This window comes from Monodelphis domestica, chromosome 6, assembly GCF_027887165.1.
Source record: "Monodelphis domestica isolate mMonDom1 chromosome 6, mMonDom1.pri, whole genome shotgun sequence".
NCBI lineage: Eukaryota > Metazoa > Chordata > Mammalia > Didelphimorphia > Didelphidae > Monodelphis > Monodelphis domestica.
The window spans coordinates 154,320,595-154,340,991 of record NC_077232.1 but is presented as its reverse complement, the minus strand read 5'-3'; positions in this window follow the sequence as shown (position 1 = coordinate 154,340,991).

Sequence of the window (20,397 nt, the reverse complement as noted above, 5' to 3'; positions counted from 1 at the left end):
TTCTCATGTTCCTTCTCCTACAGAAAACCAAATTCCAATGCAAGAGAAATCTTGTCCTCCTAGAAAAACCTGTTCTTGTCAAACTGACCCACAGGTGCAAAATTCAACTAGAGGCCTGTTTCCTCTAAGAGAAGTACCTGAAATAGGACGAAATGGGGATGTGGTGACTTTAAGACATAGGATACCGTTTACTCCCCAAGAAATAAATGAATTTACACGAAATATCCCCACATATGAACAAGATCCTTTTCTAGTAACAAAAAAGATGGGAGACATATTTTTTCAGTATAATCCATCTTACAAGGACGTTGAGAGCTTACTACAGGCCTTTTTAAGTGAACGTGAAAAAAATAAAATAATTGCTCATGTCAACAAAACCAGGGGGCGTAATGCAGCACATTGGCCATCTCAGGATCCCGAATGGGACTATAACAATCCTGATGATTATCTACAACTATACCGTTGTAGAGAGGCCATCCTCACGTCCATGAAGGAATGTGCAGACAATACAGATAAGTGGATGGAACTGGAAAAAATTAAGCAAAAGGCCGAAGAAACACCCTCTAGATTTATGGACAGAATTATCGAGTTTGGGGACAGATACTTAGATTGGGACTTAACTAAAGAGAGTAGTATAAGACAAGTTAGAAGAATCTTTGTAAACAATTCTTGCAAAGCAATTAAAAATTATTTCAAAACACAATGCCCAAGATGGTCAGATATGGACCTTGAAGAATTGCGAAAAACAGCTATATATGTTTTAAAGGGAAATGAAGAAAAGGAGATAGAAAATAATGATGACATGGAGGAAATGAAGAAAAAAATGAAATATTTAATAGATAGGATAACTAAATTAGAAAGTGGGCATGATAATGAAACAACGAAAATTGCCCCTCTCCAGAAATCCAATTATCAATCCATTACTTGCCACTTCTGTGAGAAGAAGGGCCACAAAATGATGGAATGTAGAACCTTTCTTAAGATGTTTGGAAGGAATACACAGTTTAATAATAGTTTTAGAAATAATAACTATAATGAATATAGAAATAAGAACTTTAGAAACCAGAATTATAGAAATAGGAATTGGGAAATTAATGACAATGCTCAAATTGAAGAAAATTTTAATGATAATACTCAACAATATATGAGAAATGGCGCTCGTCCAAAAACTACTCGAGGTACTAATGACCCTCAGAGAGGTGCCCTTCAGGGGGGTGCCCAAGGAATATCCCAAACACAATGATGGTGTCCAGGGGGGGCTGGGGCACAGGAATCAGAGGATACAACCTTTGATTTCCCGGACCCTGATGTCCTACTACCCGTTGTCCCTATCCACTGCCCTCCCCATACTAATGAACCCCATGTTACCTTAAAGGTGGGTAACACCTATTATGATTGTCTATTAGACACCGGAACTTCCTGGTCTGTATTAAAGAGAAAACCTGATTTACAATGTTATTCTATTGGCTCAGAGAATGTAATGGGAGTATCAGGAATAACCCAAAGAGTTAAAAGACTTCCTCCTAGAATGGTGTCTGTAGGACCCCTAGAGGTACAACACTCCTTCCTTTTGATGCCTGACTCCCCTTTAAATTTGCTGGGGAGGGACCTTCTATGCAAACTCAGAGCCACAATAACCTGCTCCCCAGATGGCTCATTATCATTAGAAGTACCAGAGGAATCTTTAAAATTACTCCCTGTACTTCTCTCGGAAAACCAGGAGGCAAAAGAGCCTTCCATTTTTGAAATACCTAAAGATATACCTGAGTCTCTTTGGGCCACATCTTCTTCTGATGTAGGCTTACTTAAATCTGCTGTTCCTGTGCAGATAAAAACTAAATCTAGCCCACCTCCTTCTATCCCTCAGTATCCCCTCTCAAAGGAGGCAATTGAGGGTATTACACCAGTTATTAACTCATTAATAGAACAGGGAATAATAATCCCTTGCAAATCCAAATACAACACGCCCATCCTGCCAATTAAAAAAACAAAAAAAGGGCCCGATGGCAAGCACATCTATAGATTTATACAGGATCTAAGGGCAGTAAATAATCACGTTATAAAGAGACACTCCGTAGTTTCTAACATACATACTATTATTTCATCTATTCCTAGCACAGCTACATACTTTACAGTAGTAGACTTGTGTTCAGCTTTCTTTTCCATACCAATACATGAAAACTCCAGGCATATTTTTGCTTTCACCTGGAAGGGCTCACAATATACCTGGTGTCGGCTGCCACAGGGTTATGTCGAAAGTCCGAGCTTATTTGAGCAAATTTTGAGCCAAGACACAGACAATATAACATTTAAAAATAGCAAATTAATCAAATATGTAGATGATCTACTCTTGGCTTCAACAGATGCAAAAACATGTCAAGAAGATAGCAAACACCTTCTTTTGGAATTGCACAAAAGAGGTCATAAGATCTCGAAGGACAAAGTTCAGTGGTGTCTCCCCAAAGTAGAATATTTGGGGTTCATTCTGACAGCTGGTGCCCGCTCTATTTCTCCCAAGCGAATTGAGAATATTCAAAAATTGAGTGCTCCTACTACTAAAAAACAGTTAAGAGCAATTCTGGGAGCAACAGGGTTTTGCAGACAATGGATTCCTTGCTATGGGGAAATTACTAAACCTCTTATAGCACTAACAAGGGATGTAGTCCCTGAACCCCTCAAATTAGAGCCTGAACACCTGTCAGCTCTATCAGAGCTAAAAACGGCTATCTTATCTGCCCCTGCTCTAGGCATCCCAAATTACAACAAGCCATTTACTTTATATGTGCATGAGCGAAGAGGAGTAGCCTCAGGCGTTTTAACTCAGACTCTGGGGCCTTCTCAGCGTCCAATTGCTTATTATTCAGCCCAGCTAGACCCAGTAGCAGCAGGAGCACCACCATGCCTTAGAGGAGTAGCTGCTACAGCCTTACTAGTAACAAAAACCGTTGATTTAGTATTGGGATGTCCATTAACAATAATGTGCCCACATGAGATTGAAGCATTATTGGTAAAACATAGAACACAGGCATTCTCGGATCAGAGAATTACAAGGTATGAAATAACCTTATTAAATAGTGAAAATATTACCTTGAAACGCTGTTCAACTCTTAACCATGCCACCTTGCTTCCAGATTTACCTACTTCAGGAGAACCATTACATAACTGTGAAACATTAGTGTCCATGGCAGAAAAGCCTCGAGATAATCTCTTGGACACTCCCTTAGACAATGCAGATCTGATTTTATTTACCGATGGTTCCTCTTTTATGAGGGATGGCATATGTTACACTGGAGCTGCCGTAGTCTCAGAATTTGCCACTGAATGGTCAGCTTCACTACCTTCTAACATTAGCGCTCAAGGAGCAGATCTCATAGCTCTGAAACATGCCTGTATAATTGCCAAAGATAAAAAGGCAACAATTTATACGGATTCTAGATATGCTTTCGGCATTTGTCACTCAGTCGGGATCCTATGGCTCCAAAGAGGATTTTTAACCTCAGCTGGAAAATCCATAGCTAATGCAGAAATTATTAATGAAGTTCTTTCTGCTCCTGCTCTCAAACTGCCTAAAGCCCTAGCTGTAGTTCATTGCTCTGCCCATACAGGTGGCTCTGACCCTGTCTCTAGAGGAAATGACCGAGCAGATGCCGCTGCAAAACTAGCAGCCATAGAAGGACCTGGATTAATTTTAACATTAACAACCACTGATAATTTAAATTTATCACTCTCCTATAATGAAAAGGAAGTGGAAAAATGGAAACAAAAATTTAAAGCAAAACAAATTAATGGAGTATGGGTGTCATCTGAAGGAAAACCCCTGCTCCCTAGAAGTTTCTATAACCAAATTTGCCAATCTGTTCATAATAATGGCCACTTTGGTACCCAGGGCATCGTGGACTCTGTTAAGAGAGTATGGATAGCCCCTGGTATAACTACCATAGCCTCTAAAGTGTGTTCATCCTGCCCTACCTGCCAGGCATATAACCAACATGCCTTTCGTGGTAAAGCCTTTGGTGGACGTCCTCTGGCTTACACACCTTTTGAGCACCTGCAGATAGATTTTATAACGATGCCAAAGGCTGGACAATATAAATTTTGTTTGGTCATAGTAGACCAACTGACCAGATGGCCAGAAGCATTTCCTACAGCCCGAGCCACAGCAGCTTTTGTTGCTAAGGTGCTTTTAAAAGAAATTATTCCTCGTTTTGGCCTACCAGCATGTATTGACTCCGATAGAGGGAGTCATTTTACCGATTCTGTTCTAAACCAAATATATTCTTGCTTGGGGATAACTCCAAAATTCCATGTTCCATATCATCCCCAGAGTTCAGGCCAAGTTGAGAGGATGAACAAAGAACTTAAAACTATGATTGGAAAATTATGCACTGAGACCCATTTAAAATGGCCTGAAATTCTCCCTTTGGCCCTATTTTATCTTAGAAGCAGGCCTAGAGGAGACTTACATATTTCACCATTTGAGATGCTTTTTGGACATCCGCCTATACAGGCTAAGCCTTTCTCCCCGGCTTATACATCGCTATTAGGGGGAGATACTACTATTGCTTCCTATATACAGGAATTACAGCACAAACTGCGTGAGCTACATGAATCCGGAGCTGCAGTACAAGCTGGACCACTAGACTTCTCACTTCACGACCTGAACCCAGGAGACAACGTGTATATAAAGAATTTCAAGCGTACTGGAGCAACTGAACCTTCATGGGAAGGACCATTCCAAATATTGTTAACTACTCCAACATCTATAAAGGTTGGAGAAAAGGACTCTTGGATTCACTGTTCTCATGTAAAGAGAGCATCTTCTGTTGAGACTGATTGACTCTATCCTATACCTGCATTGGAGATAACTATACATTGACAAGTGGAACTGTTTTTATTCTGCTTTTGACACATTGAATTCCTAAATTTAATTTTTTTCCTTTTTCCCTTTTTTCTCTTTTCCTTATTTTATTATTATTATTTTTACATAATTTTATTTTTTCCCTTTTTCTCATTTCTATGTACTTAAGGTACATATGATCAATATTAATTTTATTCTACAATATTAGTTTATATATATACTTGTTATTATTAATACGCACCCAAATAGCTTTAGACTATGGGAACCTGCCATTTATTGATAACTGTTGTGGGACTATGATTAATGTTTGTGTCTGATTCTAGATATGAGATCAAACAAGGAGCACAGAGATAACCTGGATAATGCCAAAAGAGCTCACAGGTCTAAAAATCATAAGACCAATCCAGGTAGGATTAATGCATTTCTAAGCCAATACTAAGGACTTGAACCTAGTGTGAGACTCGGGGTTGCGACACTTGACAGACGTTAAGATGTAGGCCTTCCCTGTATCCACACTCTTCGTGAAAGTACCTACAGACAAGTACCTAAGGTTGGCTACCATCCTGGCTCCATCCATCCCTGAGAACGAAGGTAAAATCAGATGAGGGAATAACACTTCCCTAGATATAAAATAAAAAAATCTGGTCCTCTTTTTCTCTCCTATAGTATGGCAACTTCCTGTAGCCTTGGCTGCAAATGGGGAAGTAAAATATGCTACATTCTGTCCTACAGACTTGTGGGATTAGAAATTACTTAACTGGACCCTAATACAGGGGCCTGTGAAAAAAAAAAATTTTTTATTCTTGCTTTCTAAAATTTTGTATACATAGATTTTTTATTTTTGATACTGATTTTGAATTCTTCTTTAATATAAATATGCATATATAAAAGGTTTATATTTTTTCCCTTAATTTTTCCCTTTTCTTCTTTTGATTTTGATTTTATTTTCATATTGTTTTGTTTTTCTTTTGGATTAACTCACACACCCCCACAACTAAAACTTGAATCCTCAGCTGGACTCAGTGTTTTTTCAACACTTTCTTCAGGGGGGATTGTATTTCATCAAATCCAAGATTTAAATTTTGTTCGAGATAAATCTTCAGAGAAGAAGCTTGCTAACTAACTGAATCCAGAGAATGAACTGTTTGCAGAAAGATATCTAAACCTTTTCACTACAGGAAGATCCAGAATGAACCTTGGGGTGTGGTTGATTGAACATTTTTGAATGTACACTCTTATGCCAAAGGGGACTGCCCCCTAATTGGCTTTTGTCAATGCGCCCAGCAAAACATTGGTTTGCTGTCTTTCTCTCTCCTCTATTTCCCCATATTTACAACTATTATAATTGTCCTCTTAGTGGAAAAAATTTTGTATACACTTATAGTTAGAAATTTTTGGGGTGCAGTATGCTTATGTTTAGTGATCAATTGGGGAGACTAGTCTCCCAATCATCATCAGGGGGGATTGTGAATTTTAAAAGTCTCCATCTTGGTCTAGCACCCAAAAATTGTGCACACCCACCTACACGGGCATGCGCTAGTCAATGACAAATCAGAAATAACTAACTGCCCACCTGGGCTGTCCTAAGCCAAGCTAGAGCCAACCATTGGATTTGTGAGACAGAGGAAGTGAGGTAGGGAACAGCCTCGGGAATTCGCGGACTTCCTGTGGAGAGAGCTAGAGGGGAGTTGGTGTTAGGAGCTTGGAGAGAGAGGACGCCCGCAGACAGCTTTCCTTCAGATCGGTCACGTGAGTTAAGGACTGATTCTTTCCACCTGGGCCTTTAGGCCTAAACTCCCTCTGCCTTGGTCAGAGGTTGAGTAGCCCCTTTCCCTTTTCACTTCTCTCCTTCTCTCCCTCTCCTTTTCCCTACTCCCGTTGTGATTAAACCTCCATAAACTTCATTCTGACTTGAGTGTTCATTTTAGGAATTTCATAAGTAAATTCCTTGGCGGCCATTGTTCAATATTAAAGAAATCTTGTAGCTACATTTTAGCCATTACAATATCATAACCCTCTCACAGAGGCCTAAATTTCCCCATTACAGTTTGAAGACAATGGAGACCACCTAGATGAGCAGAGGCAAGTTTAATCTTTCTCACAAGAAATGACACATGCCCAAATATGGCTAGTATACCTGAGCAGCAGCTACACAGTTGCTTATATGGTCACTAACATAACATCACTCTCCCCACCTCTCGCCCAGTTCATCACTGGCTGGTGACCAGGGGCTCACAGTCTTGGGGTGAAATTCTAACCTGTCACAGTCCTCTTCATATGTTTTAAGTCTGATAGGGCAGTTGGAATGCTTATTTTGTGAATTCAGACTAGCTTAAGCTGAGGTGGTTTTAAGAGATTAGGGGTTTCCTGGGAAAATAGAAATTTATGTGCTTATTTCTATTCCTTTGAGAAAATGTCATTATTGTGTATATTAGTTCTCTCATATAGGGAAAACCCATTCATTTTCTGATGGACAGTTGATATAACCATAGGTCAGTGATGGTGAGCCTATGGCAGGTGTGCCAAAAATGGCATACAGAATACTCTCACTGGGCACACATGCCACCCTCCCCAACAGAGTTCATTACTAGAAAGGCAAAGGGATTTGGAAGAGCTGCTCCCTTCCCCCTTTCCACCATGCCTGATGACATTTTTTACATCATCTGCCACTCTGCCAAGCAACTCAATGGAAGTGCTTTCTCCCTCCCCTATGTGAGGTAAAAGGGACAGGACATGGCACTTGGTTTCTGGGAGTGGGGAGATACAGTTTCTAAAAGGTTCACCATTATCATCATAGGTCATTAAAGCTGGAAGAGACATATGTCTGAAAGAATCTAATCCCATCATTATGTGTGAGAAAGCTAAATTGCAAAGAGTTTAAGTGACTTGACTAAGACCTCACAACTAATAAATATTAGAACCAGAATTTGAAACCAGGTCTCCTGATCCCCAGGCCAGAGCTCTTCCTTTTTATAATTCTGGACAATTAATATATTTACATTTATTTTGATTCCAAAAGCTCTTTAATCAGTTCATGAGAAGTGATTTCATGAGTAAATGAAGGTTTGAAAGAATATGAAATAAAATTGAGAGTACAAATGATTCTATCCTAAATCTTTAGATAATATTTAATAGAATATGAAATTTTATTTTCAAATGAAACAAATGAAGTTTTTAGTACTCTTTCATCCTATGCCTCCTTTAAAAGAAGAACAAACAAATGGAAAACATTCCAGAGCTGATTTTCAACATCTATGCATGAATTGTTGCTGGGATGGTAATTATAGGAATTTTGAGGAGGTGGCTATTTCAACTCTACAAGTTTGATTAAAAAAAGGGAAGGTAAGTTAATCATAGTTTAAAATCTCCGGGACCCAAATTCATCATTTGTAATAAGTTACAGATGGGAACCCTGTAGAATAAAATTATTACGAGGTCATTAGTCCTAGAGATAAAAGTAGCATTGAGAAATGAAGGGTATAGGCATAATAATAGATAATTCTTATTACAAGGAAAAGGAGTAGTTGTCCAAAGATATGGATGACATAAACAATAAATTTAGATTTTTAAACATCATCAAAGGGAGATGGAAGTAAGATATATGGTAGCCAATATGTTGTGGGAGAGCTAAGATTAACCTGGGCAAGGAAGGATGCTTTCTTCAAGGATATCTTAAAAATGGAGAAATTCATCAAGTTAAATGCAAATTGAATTATTAAATTGAATGGCCAGGAGACAAGTGCAGGGAAGACACTTTATCCCCAAAGAGATGGGGATTTATATACCCTTTTGCCAACATGATCTATCTGATCAGAGATGTATTGATGGGGTGATGTTACCACCTAACCAGTAACGGGATGATGTTTTGTGCCTCAAAGACAGAAGGGGTGATACAGAGAGTATCTGAGTAGTTCAAAGGATGAGTACATATCTTAGATACATTTTAGCATGTTGCTCATTAGAGTAGAACTGGGAGGTACTATCAGTGCTCATCAAGAAGCTAAGGAAAAGAGACTAAAGGAAGTGTCTTTCTCAGGTCAAAGTTACTTTCCTTTGGCACTGCAAAAATGCAAGGCAAAAACACCTCTAGGGTTTTGGGGTGTCCAGAGGAAACTGAATCCCATACCAAAGAAAGTTAATGCTATTCTGGACTTGTCAACCTGAAAAACACACACACACACACACACACACACACACACACACACACACACACACACACAACTCCCAAAACACTAATGAGCACATCATTAATCAGTATAAGAGAGACAATGATCCTTTGACCAACACAGGGTCATAAACACTCATAGTCAGGCAGCTCTAGGAACACTTTGGCGGGGGGCAAGAATGAGAATTTCCATCAGACTAAAGAACTTAGTGTTGTATTTATACCTTATAGAATATAAAAAAGAGAAACAACTGGTTACATAGAGGCTTAGCCTGAGGCTACCTAGGGAGAGGCCTAAATACAACTAAGAAGACAAAAAGGGTACTCAACAGGTGACCCACCATTCCTAACCAAGTTGCTCAGTGGCTGCTTAATGGTCTATTGTTCAGTGTGTGACAAGGGTCAGTTTGGGAATTTCTTGAAGGCAAATTCCCACTGGACAAAGGTAAATTTGGGGTTTCATAATATTAGGTTTTCAGACTGAATCAAGACAAGTATAATGTCTAGAATAGATGTAATTAGTAACTCTTCACTTGGGTTGGAGGCTATTTTGGGGAGCCTAGGGAATTGTCTTACTATAGGCACCATCATAACAGCAAGAAGTGGTTTGAAGGGATAAGAAAATCAAAGGGGAAGGTCACAATGTTAAATGATGTTAAAGAACTACAAATTTTGGAGACAACAGTTTCCATGGTGAGGAAGTACCTCCTTCTGCAAAAGGAAAAATGCCACCTATGTAAAAGAATTTTGTTTCTCCAAACCCATAGTATCCTTTTGAAAATTTTTATTAATTCAATATTAACTAAAACTCTGACATCCAAGACTAGGGAGAAAGTAGGTCCATTGTGCTGTGCTCTTGTCAGACAACAGCTATACTATTTTGTACAATAAAAGCTACTGCATTTTAAGGATATCAAAAAGCTGCCAAATACATGTCCAAAGGAAAGCAACCAAATGGTAAAGGATCTCAAGATCTTCATAAATATAGAACCCAGAAATAGTTTAATTGAGGAAGGGAAATTTGGGGGCAAAAAGAGGTGGAGATAACTGTCTTCTAGTAGTTGATCTGAATGCCCATTATTTGAAACAGTAATTGGATTTCTTTTAATTATCCCCAGTGTAAACATAGAGGATAAATATGGGGCAAGGTAGCTACAAAGAAGCAAATTTAGCCTTGAGGTAAGTAAAATTCCATATATTTGGGAGATCTTAAAATGGTATTGGTGGACTCCAAGAGTTTCCCTTATTTAAGTAATGTAGATATTTGGTTAGTAAATGTCTGAGGCTGGATTTGGTTTTTCCTGATTCTGCATCCAGCACTCTATGAATTGTGACATCTAGCTTTCTCTACATCACCTGATAACTAACACAGATAAGGCATGGAGGGAGTAGCACTAGGCAGTCACTTCTATTTGTGTTTTCTTGAGTTTATTATGTTAAAATATAATTCCTAGGTAGTCTATTATTTCTCATAAACATTCACTGTTAGTCTTGCCCTTGTCGATTGTCCCTTTGTTTATGGGCAAGAGGAGGCAATGACTACAATGCAGGCATGAGGAACCTAAACCAGAACTCATTGCAAGAGAATTTTCTCTCTAACCAGAGGCATAAATATGAATCATTTCCTAACTATTCATCTAAGTGCTGAATCAATATGAATTCAGTTTCTATTGAATACATTTATCCTTTAAGTACAATTCCAAGTTACACAAGATAAATATACAATAAGTAAATACAAACATACACTAAATAACTAATTCCAAGGAAGAGAGGAATCTAGCGCTGGAATGATCAAGAAAGACTTCTAGTAGTAGATGATGCCTAAACTTCATCTTCAAAGAAGAGGAATTGTATGAGGATAAAGTAAAGAGGGAGAATGATCTGGCCATGTTGAATAGCCAGTGCAGTGCCAGAGATGGAAGATGGAGGATTTTTGTGTAACAGAAAGGCCCATTTGCTTGGTATTGAAGAGGGAATAATATCCAATGATGCCAAAAGTTTGGGACTAGGCTTTGTTAAGAGAGTTTTTATTAATTTATTTTTTTATATTTAAGAGGAAAAGGAGCAATAATATTTATTAGTAAGAGACCCCCTGCTATGCTACTTGACAGTTGGTGACACTTAGAAGGGTGTGGCCAAGTAGAGTTTGTAAGTTGCAGACCTTTGGAAAGGGCTTTTGTCTCTGGCTCTCCTGGGGAGAGGGTGTGATGCTAGCACTCTCTCTGATTGGAGACAGAGAAACAGAATAAGACTTTAATAGCCTTATTAATCATTAATAACTTGGGTAGACAGGTAGATAGATAGTGGTTATATTTTCAGATAGACAGAGTAGTGAGAGTAGGTGAGAGATTTGCCCTAGCAGAAGATACTGCCCACTGAGGCAGATTGATGGAGGGTTTTCTAGAGAAAATTTTAGTTAGGTTTGGGATCTTGGATATAGTTATAATCTATTATAAGATTACTTTCACTTTCCTCCTTCCTATTTCCTCTCCATATTTCCTAATAGTAAACTAAGTGTTTTGTGTTTAATAAACTGTGCACTGGTTTTTGATCAAACTCCCTGACCCTTCACAGTGTGAAATGCTAAACAAAGGTTTTGTAAATTATCTTAGAAATAATAAGAAGACACTGGAATCTATAATGTTAGATATATACTTGAGAATATAGGAGGAGTAAGATATATATATATATACTGATGCAATTGAGGAATTGAAATCCATTAGAAGTTGAAATAATCTAGGACCATGTTGGCAAACCTATGGCACATCTTCCAGAGAGGACTGTTCCCTTCCCCCTCTTCACAGGGGCCTGAGGACATCTCTCACAGCACCCACCCCTCTCCCCAGCAGCCCAATGGATGAGCTTTTTCCTCACTCTCCTATCTAGATAAGGGAGGTGGTGCTCACATCTGGTGAGAGTGTTGCAGTTTAGGCACTTCATTTCTAAAAGGTTCACCATCACTGATTTAGGTTAATAATCCTTAAACTGACATGGTAATTGTTCAGGTAGAGAATAGTTTAGGTGCAAACATGTGGTAAAGGTAGAAATGGCAAGATTTGGCAACTCTGTGGTAGTGTGTAGTGAGGGAAATTAAATATTTAAAGATAATTTAGAGGATATAAGCCTGGGAGAGTGGCAAGATGATATGTGGGGGAAGGGCTAAAGGATGGACCATAAAATAATGAGTTCAGTTTTAGACATGTTGATCTTGAAGCATTATGACAAGAATGATAAAGCATATAGACCAGAGTCATTTTTGAACTGTAAGAAACACAACCTTACCTGAAAAGAAAATTCTTACTCTATTGTGAAGTAGACATCCTTGCAAGATCAAGTGCCCAAATAGAGTTTGGCACAGGAACACCCTTGAGGGCAAGTGCAGAGAATATATTTCCTAAATCTAATGCAGGACGCTCTTCCCTGTTTCCTCATACGCTGCAAAAAAGCAGAGGTTAGTCTATTGGAAGAAGCTAAATAACCCATACCAATCCCCACCTTGGCTACCTTTCGCACTGAGAATCCTCTTTCCTTATATGGTCCCTTCATTTAACCCTTGGTGGTAAGACAGAGCTAAGCTCCCATACTAGGGTTTTAGACAGATACTTTAGAATTAGCTAAACTGTCTTTCTGCTAGGTTCAATCCATAGTTTTGACCATGGGATTCCTGATTGGTGGAGGGATCAAGGTTGAGGTTTGGGGGGCTGAAAAGGGGTAACCCAACCAAATTTGGTTATAAGTGTTACAAATGCTAATCCCAATTTCCCTCCTGAGCTGCATCCCATTTCCTGAATTCTAGGTCTAGAAATTTGTAACTTTCTCCCCCATATCTCTGTGATTAGTTCTTCTTATATATAATACCTTTTATAGATCTATTTTAATTTCAAATTGAAGCCCACTAGATATATAAAGTTAAAGCTAATTCTAAGTACAGTTTTGTTATATCAGAAACAAAAATAAATGAGTTTTAGGGGTTTTTTGAGTACAAAGAATAGTTCCTCTTGACTACTACATAAATCTAGAATCAAGCAAGTTATCTTACGAATGCTCAAGGCTGATATATGCCTGATTTTCTTACTGCAAAAGGATCATGTAGCAAAAATGGCAATCGTGACATAAAATAAAATCAAGTTTTGAGTTTCAAATTTAATCTCTAAAATACTCTTATCATTATATCACCTTTCACCCTTTTTAAAGGATAAATATCTTATCAACTTCAACTCTGAAAACTTCTATCCCAAAGGCCTATGGCAAACATTATTATCACCCATTTTACTTGTAGGTGAAATTAAGGTGCAGTACATATCTTGGCCAAGGTCGCACTATTCATTAGCACCCGAATTGATGAGACTACCACACTATCTTTAGATATCTTTGTTAATAGTTGTTCCCTGGGCTAATAATTCACAGAGCAATAATACTTTAGCAATATGTCACTGTAAGCATATAAAGCCAATAAGCACATATTTACTTTCCAAATTCAGCTTGCAGCTGCATTTTTGAATAGCCTGTTAACAAGATGAAGTTCTAGGCTTTTGGAAGCCTGTATTAACAAAACAATAGTACAGGAGGTAGAAAGTGACACATACAAAGATTAGGCAAGAATCCACTAAAAATAGTTTTGTCTGCAACTAATGCATGTATGAGAGAATCCTATGAATTTTTTCAAAAATATTTGTTGAATTCCTATTGTGTGGAAAATACTAAACTCATTATTGTGAATGCCATAAAGCCCCTGCCCTCAAGGACCTTGTAGTCCACTGTTAAAAACTATGACAATATGCAATGACACAACCTTTTTCCCTTTTCTACTTCCATCCTTGCCCTAAAAGTAATTAGATAGAAAAGCTTTTAAAAGAATATCAGTTGCCATATTGGACTCTGGGGTTATAGGTGACATGTGGTGGCAGAGCCCTAAACTCCATGTGTAATTAAGATATCAGAAGTTCAACTATGTCTTACTCAAATCTTGAACAGTATTAATTAGCAGTTGGGAGTACTAATTAAGGATGCAGTCTAATTTTTCCAAAAGTATCTGCCTGTCTCTTACTGGCAATAAGCCTATAGCAATATGTCATCCTATTCAAAATGAAATCTAAATTAATTCCATATTTAAATGAATTAAAAGTGTTTTCTCTCTCTTAAATGATTTTCGTGGGGTAAGTCAGTGCAATATAGCTACATAGGTAAAAAAATCCATAGTCTCAGAAAATTGATAAAAAAGAATGGTGCTATAAAATTCAGCATTGTCTAGAGCAGTCATTTATCTGCAGTGAAATGAACATATTGATTAATTTTTATTGGAATGACATAAGGCACTGTATGAATGAGGTTATTTGCTATTTTCCCATCAAGAAAAGATTAGTATCCATATTATTTAGACTCCTAATGAATTTAAGAAACATAATTCAGTTTCAAAATTACTTATACCTGCTAACATTATTCTTAGATATTATTCCAGGCTTTGAAGTGGAATAAGGAAACTGGAATTCTTCCAAAATTCCTTTTCCTAATCTTCTCACTATCACTAACTTTAAACTTTTACCTCTGAAGGAAAGACCAAACAGAGAATAGAGAAAGTGAAACAATGCATCATGCATAGAGTACTATGCTAGAACTCAGGAAGTTCTTAGTTCAAATATAGCCTCAAAAATTTATTAGCATGTGACCCTGGCCAAATCACTTCACTTCTGTTTTTCTCAGTTCATCATCTGTAAAATGGAGATAACAATGGCATCTAGCTCTCAGAGTTGTGAGGAGCAAATTAGATAATACTTATAAAGTGTTTGGCACAGTTATAGCACAAAGTACTCTATAAATGATAGGTGATGGTAGTAGTAATATTTATTGACTTCCTACTTCAGATCTTATGCTAAGTATCATTCCTAGTTATTACTCTCAAGGAGTAGCAAATAACTGTAACTATAAGGTTGAAGTATATGTTATTAATTAACAACACTTCGATAATAAGACAATACAAGAGATGTCATAGATTGTATCTGATTATCAAAGGAGTGGTACAATGTACACATTCCAGAGTAGCTCTGTGATCTCTTCTCTTTATTCTCTCTCACTTTGTGATCATACTAGGTATCCTGGATTCAGTTTTAATCTCTCCACAGATGATTGGCTGCCAGAAGTATTTATCTAGCCCTATGTCTTGAGGAGCTCTAGTCTCTAATCACAAAATGCTTGTTGGACATCTCAAATTGGATGTTCTGTCTGGATTTCAAACTCAACATGTCCTAAATAGGGATGATCTTTGCCTGTAAACCTTTGCTGCTCTGAACTTTACCATTATTTTCAAGGCAACCATCACAGGTTCAGTCATCCCAGTGTTAATCTCAGTGTCTTCACAGTGATTTCACTTTCTCTTAAAATCTTATAAACTCTTTCTATTTAACATGTCTCAGTGCGGCCCCTTTTCTCCACTAACAAAACTATAGTAGGTCCTGTTCTCATTATTTTGGACGTAGACTATTGTGACAACATTGTAATATTTCTCCCCATTTCAAGTCTCTCCAATATAATCTGTAGTCACATGTTAAATTGATTTCTTTTAAAAATAGATTTAACTATGTCACTTCCACATATAATAAAATCCAATGACTTTCTAATATCTCTAGGAGCAAATATAAAGCTCTTTATTTGGTGTGAGAAGCCCTTTTCTACATGGTCCCCTCTTTCTAATGTGCCAATTTCTTAGGTTTCTACTGCCCTTTATTCACAATCTGGACATTTTGGTCTACTCACTATTACATATACATGGTTTACTGGGGGCAGCCCCATAGCTCAGTGGATTGAGAAATGAGATAGAAGGTCCTGCATTCAAATCTGGACTCAGACACCCATTGGCTAGCCCTTTGCTGCTCTTCTGCCTTAGAATTTATAAGGGTTTAAAAATATATATAAGGTAGGCCATCTCACATCTTTGTCTTCTTCCTAACCTCTAAACCTAAGAATTCCTTACTTTCATAAAGACTTGGTTAAAATGAAATCTTCTCTACTTAGACTTTTCTGGTTCTCTCTCCCTACCACTCCCTTCTATTATTGCCATCTTCTCTATGGTTACCATCCCTCTTACTCTTTATAGTTCATATTCTGATTTATATGTGTCCTCCCTCATTTAAATGTATGCTCTTTGAAGACAGATGTTTTTTTTTTCTTTTTTCTTTATAATCTCAGAACTTCACATAATATATGGCACAAGTAAGTTCTTAATAAATTCTTATTTATTGATTTATTAGTGTCAGTCTCACAGTAATTGGACAAGGGTTCTTGAATCAGGATTACATCCACTGAATGATTGGCTTTTGATAGGCAAATGTAAAAGATAAAGAATTCTAGTCAGGAGTAAGCAGCATCAATAAACATGCTGAAGAATAAGATCACAAACACTGTTTTAGGAACAGTGGGTAGTACAGTTTGATTACAATCAAGATTTCTGATAGTGAGTGAGTAAAAGATCATCCCAGGGCAGGTAGGTGCCTCATTGGATAGAGTCAGTCCTAGAGATAAGAGGTCTTGGGTTCAAATTTGGCCATCAGACACTTCCTAGCTGTATAGCCACAGGCAGATTACTTAACCCCAAGTGACTAGACCTTATCACTCTTCTGCTTCAGAACTGATACTTAATATTGATTCTAAGGCAGAAAATAAGTTATAAAAAAGTAAATTGATGTGAGATTATAAAGTTTTAAATGCTTTAAAGATTTAAAGTTCCAAACGAGCATATTCCAGCTTCAGCATATTGCTAATGAGAAGAACAAAAACCACAAATATATCTGCAAAGTTATTAAATGACTAGAAAATTTATTATTTCAGTTCTGTCATAAGAGCAGTGAATGAAGAGATGAAGTGCTTCAAAGTTTAGGTAGTCTCATTTTATTAACAAAGGTCAGATGAAACTCCATCAGATTCAATTGCCCAACGTAAGATTAAGACAGATATGAGAAGTCATCATTTTTACATATAGAACAAACATTTCTGGAGTGGCATACAAATTAACTTGGACAAAGTAAAATACTCAAATTTATTCTCATATAATTAACTGCAATTTTTAACTTAAAAATTCTCTCTTTTACTCTTACTTATTTTATATAACTTAGTATTCAGCTCACACAATTTGGATTGCCGCTAATTCTTCATTATTCAAAAATTTTGTCACATTAGATATTAAATATATCTTTAAATCCATTCTTCTGAGACTAGCATTGATTGTTGCCTATAGCATCTCAATAAGGTTTAAACAATGCCAGTTTCAAGGCCATTGAAGTGTGTTTATCTCTCTCTCTCTCAGATATATTGTGTTCCATCTCCATTGAGGAATTTGTTAAAGTTCTGAAACAATCCAAGTCCACAGTATGTCTATATATATTTTAGAGTTACTCTCATTAGATCAAATGTTATAAGAGTTACTTATTCATTGGAAGTATAATATCTCCTAAACATTTTGGAGTGGTTGCTTTAAAGCCCAACAAGGTGCTCAGATCTTACAGGCTCACCTGAACTTTTTTCTGATAGAGATTCTGTGTAACCCAGAATGAAAAAAAAAATAGCTTTCACAGTAAAAATGACCTTTTCCAAAATTTTACTACTCTAGTCTTTGTATTGTCATTCTCTTAATTACCCTTATTTTGTTCATCAATACAATTAGTTGCCTTTTTCTACTAGCCTCCATAATATTCTTGCAATTTCAAGAAACATAAGCTTCTATAAAAATTCAGCGACATTCACTGCAAATGCTAAAATACCTCTGAAAGTCTGCTTATTTTCTAAAGATTAAATAGGTTGTTTCATATCAAGTTTACTAGTTCTGGAGTTTTCATTTTAACTGAATTTTCCTTTGTACTTCAATGGGACTTTTTCATGGATTTATGTGATCTTTGAAATATTTATATCCCCACATCAAGTTATTGAAGTATCATCTTTAAAAGTTTAAAAGTTTAGAGTATATGTGTATATGTATGTGGATTTAATATTTATTTGTCTAAATTTTTGTTATTGTTCAGTCATTTCAGTCATTTCCAACTCTTTGTGATCCCTATTTAGGGTTTTCTTGGCAAAGGTATTGAAGTGATTTGCCATTTTCTCTTTCAGTTCATTTTACAGATGAGGAAACCAAGACAAATAAACTTAATGTGACTTGCCCAGGGTCACATAGATAGCAGTCATTTTAAAATCTGGAAAATTCATATTTCTAACTCTATTCCCTATGTCACCTAGCTATTTATTCTCTCTCATTCTTTCTCTCTTTGCATGGATATGTATATGCATATATGTATATGTGTATATACATTTTGCATACATATATGGGTATCTATATCTTATATGTACTTAGTCAATTTTATGTTGCTTCCTCCATATAAATGCAAACTATTGGATATTATGGACCATAAGGTTTTTTTTTGTGAATGTTGGGGTTTTTTAATTTTGTTTTGAATGCTTTATATTTCTTTTTCCCAATAAGGGAGGGTCCATTGATTGGGAAATGGTTGACCAAATTGTGGTATCTGATGGGGATGGAATACTATTGTGCTAAAAGGAATAATGAACTGAAGAAATTTCATGTGAACTGTAAAGACCTCCAGGAATTGATGCAGAGTGAAAGGAGCAGAACCAGGAGAATATTATAAATAGTGTTAAAAGGGAACTGAGGAGATCCCCTAGGATGATGGTTTAAGGTTAGTTTGATTGTGCTGGTGAACTTACCCTCACACCCCTAATGGATTTTCCCTCCATCTCCAGGCAGAGAGCTGATGTCTGCCTTCTGTTCCCTTTCAACTATGCAGATGATAAGGGTAAGTTGAGGGCTTTACCAGAGTTGGGCACACCACAGGAATTGAGAATATCGAGTGATTAGGAAGTTTTACAAAACCTAATTTCCTGGGAGTACCACTCTGATTAAAACCTCTGCTGGAAGGAGATCAATAACATTTCAATCAGGGCTTTGCAATCTGGATCTAATAGAGATCTCCCTTCCCTGGACCAAACTTCCACCCTCCAACCTTCTATCATTCTTTTAAAAGATCTGACTACTATAGAATAAACAAACTCCTTTTATTTGGGATAGGAAAATTATGATGGGGTTAGGTAAGTTGTAAAAATTAAAATTAGTCTCAATATATTTTAGGAGATTTATTAATGATCATTAGAAATCAAGGAACAAAGAGGATACAATATAAAGACCATATGCCCATGGCTGATCAGCCAGTTCAAATGCCCGCCTTACCACCAACAATCTTGGGACAGGAAATAAAGAGGCGGGGCCCTCCATGTTCCTACCTAATATCCCCTATCTACAGGAAGTATGTAATGACAGGAGGTTGGTAGGCTCCCAGAAAATGTAGCTCTTCTTTAGGGTAACAGATGTTCAATTATACATTCCCCCTGACATCTGTGGAAGACTAGTCTCTAATGGATCTTGTAAACAAAACCACCTTTGAAATTACAATAATTTGGGGATAAAAGGAAAAGAGAACAAAACCCAAGATTGCTAGGCACATTGACAAAAAGCCAGTTAGGGGGCAGTTTCCATCAGCATAAGAGTGTACCTACAAAACAAATGCATTAAACCCCACAAAGTTCAAATCACCACATCCCAAAGTTCACTCTGGATCTTCTGGTGCAATGTGTGATCTGTGCAGGCATCTTAGTGGTGCCTTCTCCAAACAGTTCACTTTCTGTGTTTGAAGAGTTAGTGTGTTTCTTATCCTAAAATTACTCTCAAAAAAGAATTTAAACTTTGCAATTTAGAATAATAATAATACATTCCCCCCTGAATAGGGTGTTGAAAAACACAGGGATAACTTAGAAATGCATGGCTGAGTTATAAGGTATATGAATCAATTGGCAAAAGAAATCAAAAACATCAAAAAAATCCAAATAAAAGAGAAAATAATTTGTGGATGAAATATAGACTATCAAAGTCGTATGTGTAAAAATTCTAAGCAAAAGAAAAACAAACCTATAAGAAGTCCTTGAATCAGGGCCCAATTAAAATGATTTAAGCAATTATGCATTTAACCAATCAGCAACTAGGACTACAGAAAGTTTTGTCACAATAAAAGATAGAATAAAGACTAGATTATAGGAGCCAGTTAGGAGCCAAATTTGAGATACTTGCTAGAATGTGAGACAAGGAAGACCTGCCTTGGACATATGTCAAAACAGCTGCAACCTCAAACCCCAAACAAGTTCAAGTCCTCTTATCTTGGCTGAAAATTTCATCAAAAGTTAAGAAAAATCTTCTTAATACTGTTGACATGTGCTTCAAATACAAAAAGGAGAGAAAAAATAAAACTCAGATATATTGCACATGCAAGTAAAAACAATAATAAAACAGTTTTAAAATAAAAAAATATATAGCTTACAATCA